The sequence below is a fragment of the Nannospalax galili genome, unplaced genomic scaffold, assembly GCF_000622305.1.
Source record: "Nannospalax galili isolate Female #2095 unplaced genomic scaffold, S.galili_v1.0 scaffold233, whole genome shotgun sequence".
Classification (NCBI taxonomy): domain Eukaryota; kingdom Metazoa; phylum Chordata; class Mammalia; order Rodentia; family Spalacidae; genus Nannospalax; species Nannospalax galili.
The window spans coordinates 707,168-711,659 of NW_008333818.1; the positions used below are offsets into that span (position 1 = coordinate 707,168).

General features: G+C 45.3%; 1 pseudogene; it reads right to left on the bottom strand.

Moving 5' to 3' along the window:
* Positions 1 to 331: 331 nt before the first annotated feature.
* Positions 332 to 1,577, bottom strand: LOC103730425 (annotated as a pseudogene).
* Between the last annotated feature and the right edge of the window lie 2,915 nt (positions 1,578 to 4,492).

Consider the following 4,492-nt stretch of genomic DNA (forward strand, 5'->3'; position numbering starts at 1 on the left):
GAGACAGAATATATATATATATATATATTCTCCCAAGCATATGTTAAGTTAGAAACAATAAGAAAGTGCTCCCCAGACCATGGGGGTGGGTGATCTTGTCTCTCACATCCAAATCTGCATTTTCTTCCCTTGAGTACCTGTTACCCATCCTTCCGAGCAACATTACTAGTGCGAAGGAGTGTATATCAAATAAGTACAATCATCATTGCACTGGTACCTGTAATCACTCTGTGCACACAGTGAGAAATAAACATTCTGGAAAGGATCCTTGATTCTCCCACAAACTGTTCCTTGGAGTAGTCATTAGCTCCAGCTGGTCCTCAAATAATGGTCACTTGTCTCAGAGAACACATACACCAGCATCACAGCGCTGGGTTCCCATGGATGCCACTGCTTCCCAGGTGTCGATGATAGGGTCATAGCACTCACTGCTACTCAGCAGAGAATTCCCATCATACCCTGCAATTGCATAGAGTCTCTCCCAAGCACCGTTGCTCCTACATAGCATCGTGGAATGGTCATTCTAGTAACAGTCATCCAGGAATCAGTGTGAATGTTATAAGCTTCAACAGAAGAAAGGTGGGCTGTACCATCAAACCCTCCAACCAAATAAATAGGTCATTTAGAAGGGCAACTCCAGCACCAGAACGCTTGGTGGCCATAGGTATAACATTCGTCCAGTGTCCTGTATGGGGATCATATTTCTCAACAGAATTTAAGATAAAGCCATCATATCCTCCTAGACAGCAGATCACTCCACTGGCCACTACTAGTTCTGCACCCTCTCGAGCTGTCTGCGTATCTCCCAGCATGCTCCACTGTCAATGTTTGGGTTATACCGCTCCATACTGGTGTGATGCCTGTAAGGAAACTGAAGCTACGTACCGTCTCTTGCCAAAAAGCCCTACTCTTGAGTCTTGGGGTCATATTTTTCTACCACATCAATAGGTGATTGCTGGCTTCCGAAGCCCCCAACCACCAGAAGCACTTCATTGGCTCATAGTCAGGCCCTTGTCCTGGGTCCTTGCATCTGACACCCAAGTTGAGGCCTCAGGTGAAACATCTTTGCTTCATCAACTGGGTCCCTGCACCTAAACTACAGCGGATGAAAGGCTCAGCATCTATCACATCTGTAATGTACCTAGGGGTTAGCAGGGGCATCCGAACGTGCTGTAAAAGGTCAGGCAAGGATTCTTCTCCTTCTTGGCATGCTTCACCCAGTTGATAACTGCCTCAATGACTGGCTCTTCAGAATCCACCTTTCAGCTGAAGAAGACAGGTTGCAGGAAGCAGTTCTTGTACACGCTCCACTGTCACAGGTAAGGTCTCTGTGTACACAAAGTCCAACAGGATTTCCACAGTAGAAGCAGTCAAACTTTGAATAGCAACATAAGGTTTCCCCTCCTCTGAAAGCTCACCGCTGAACACGCACAGAAATAATCACTGCAGGCAGCCACCACAGTCCGATGCGCAGGGAAGTCTTTCTGTTCCACTCTCAACGTCACACCACAGAGGGTATTGTTCTTACCGAGGGAGTTCATTGAGCTGAGGACGGACTTAGCATGAGTATTTGTCATTATGTTTTGGGGGGCCACAATGCTGCCCATCAAGCACTGGGCTCCGGTCCTGTCTGGGGAAGATGGGCTGGGCCCCAGGCTCACAGGCGGCTGAGCAGCCTGAGCACCACCGCCCTGGCCCACTGCTCAGGAGCAGCCTCCTCGGTACTCCAGGCTCCGGGCCTCTATACATGATTTAGAAGTAAAAGCATGGGCTGGTGAGATGGCTTTGTAGGTAAAGGCACTTGCCGCCACGCCTGATGACCTGAGTTTGATCCCCAGTAACTACATAATGAAGACAGCGCTTTCAAAGTGTCCTCTGACCTCCACATACCATGGCAAAAATGCACACACACACCAGAAAAAAAAATATAAATTACTGTAGCTTTAAAAATGTCTTTCAAGCAAAAGTAAGTGTTCCAAAGTAGAGCATAATGAGTACATGCGTTGGGAAGAGCGGAATCCACCTTCAGTTTGATACTTTTGCACACCTGAACACACTATTTCTACTCTCGCCCTTTTCTTGGCCAGATAATCTGTGTAAGACTTTGGAAATGAAGACAGTGTGTGCCCGCAGAGGTAAGCAACAAGCAAAGTGCTCCTTCCAACAGTTCCAGTGCACCTGCATTGGCACTTTGAAAGTTCGTTCCTGTTTAGGAAACGGTACAGCTTAACTCTCTGCTCTCTCTGAAAACATCATCGCACTTTATTTCTCTTTGTATAAGAACTGTTAATAGAATATATTTGTCATTTTTAAATTCTTACAATGGTTCTTATTAATCATATATAAATATATCACATATAATTTTAAAAAGCACAGGCAATATTATTTTAGTGTATTGATTACTTAACTCTCTGCTCTCTCTAAAAACATCATCGCACTTTATTTCTCTTTGTATAAGAGAATGGTTCTTATCACATATAATTTTAAAAAGCACAGGCAATATTATTTTAGTGTATTGATTGCCACACCTCATGTTAGTCTTTGTGAGTAGCCTTTCCTATTGTATGCCAGGGTCCCAGTGGACCAGGAGGAGATGAGGGAGGAAGCTGAATCATTTACCTGTGAGGGGAGAAATTGAGGTTTGTGTCTTTGATTGGTGTCCTCAAGAAACCCACAAAAGTTTTCTGCTTATAGCTTTAGAGTCCAGGCAAGCCATCTCTTTATACACTGGGAAGCATTTGGAAGCGGATGCTGAGGTGCAGAGAGGCAAGCTGTGCTTCTCTCCCTCAGTGGCCATATGCCCCAGCATTTCCTGCCAGCATAGATTTAAATATTATCTTCTTGTTCTTCCTTCCTGAGTATGCTGGAAATCACCAGCCCAGGCCTTCCCACCTTTTTCCCACTCCCCTTCCCTTCCTCTTACCTCTTTTCTCAAATTTCTAGGTAACCGGAACATAGCCAGTATTTCTGGGGAAAACTATGAGCCTCCAAAGCACCCAGCAACCTCTCCCTCTATAAGAAGAAACAGCTCTCCATTCCAAGCATGGCTCAACAGAACTTTGAAACTTCCTTTGCCTCTAAATGATCATGCCCCAGGTTTATTCAAGCATCTGGGTTCCAGGAGCCATTAGGAAGTATAGCTCCCTCTCCACCGTGGCCTTTGGTTCACTGTTTAAGAGTTCCTCTCTCCAGCCATGAGCGCCGTCCCGGTAGAACCCATGACTCTCCAGATAGATTAGAAATGAAGATAGCATGAGTTTTTTCAAGTTAAAAAAATACTATTTAAGATCTAATTTAAATGTTCTGAACAGGCATAGTGGTGCACACCTTTTATCCCAGGACCCAGGAAGCAGAGGCAGGTGGATGTCTGTGAATTCAAGGCTAACCTGGTATATATAGTAAATTGTAGGCCAGCTGGGGCTACAGGGAGATCCTGTCTCAAAAAGGCAAAAAAAAAAAAGTTCTCCACAGCTAGACCCGATCAATGGAGCTCCATTTTGAAGCAGGGTCTGCTTTTCCCTCTTCTTGCTCAGATGTTTCCAGTGCCTCTGAAAAGGCAGGGAAGAGGCAGAGAAGGAAGTAAGAACCATATGGACTCCTTAACAAGTGCTAGCACATTGTGGCTACTCAATACTGACTGTACTGGGCAGAGTGTCCTGAAAAGATGTCTACCTTCTAACACCTGTGACTATGTCCTAGACATGGAATGGCTGATGTAGTTAAACAGAGAACCATGTGATGGAAAGATGGAAAGAGGACCCTGGATCATTTAGGTAAGCCCAATCTCACCCAAAGGGTTTTAATAAAAGGGAGGCAGAAGGGTCAGCATCGAAGGAGATGTGACAATGGGATGAGAGGTGGGGTGATAGCACTGCTGACTGGGAGCTGAACTAAGGAATGAGGGCGGCAGGAAAAAACCAGGAAGGGCATGGAAAGGGATTCTCTGGGCAGCTCGCCGAGGGAGCACAGCCCAACCAACATCATGACTTCCAAAACGATATGACATAGTATTGTTGCTTCACACTGCTAAATCTCTGTTGCTTTATTGTAAGTGTCATGGCAAACTAATACACTGACTCCCTTGTGGGACACTTGATGGATTTTCTACACCTCCATGGCAAGGGTTTTGGTAATACAGCTTTCTCAAAAGCAGTGTTTGTCCAGTGTGGGCAATGTTTGCCAGTCCCAGGGGAGCATTTGATAATGTCTGAAGGCATTCAAGGTCATCATGTACAGGAATCCCTTGGAAAAAACTATCTGGTCCAAGACGTCAGTAGTGCCAGGGCTGAAAAACACTTAACTAAAGCAAAAACTAAACTCCTCTACTTCTTATAAATCACTTCCAGCATGTAGCTCCTTTGAAGTCTGTCCAAAAATAACCTGAACCTGAACCTACCTGAAGGTGTGGTTCAGATGGCAGAGTGCTTGTCCAGCATGCAGAAATCCTGAGGTTCCATCTACAGCATCACATAAAACGGGGCATGGTGGCATA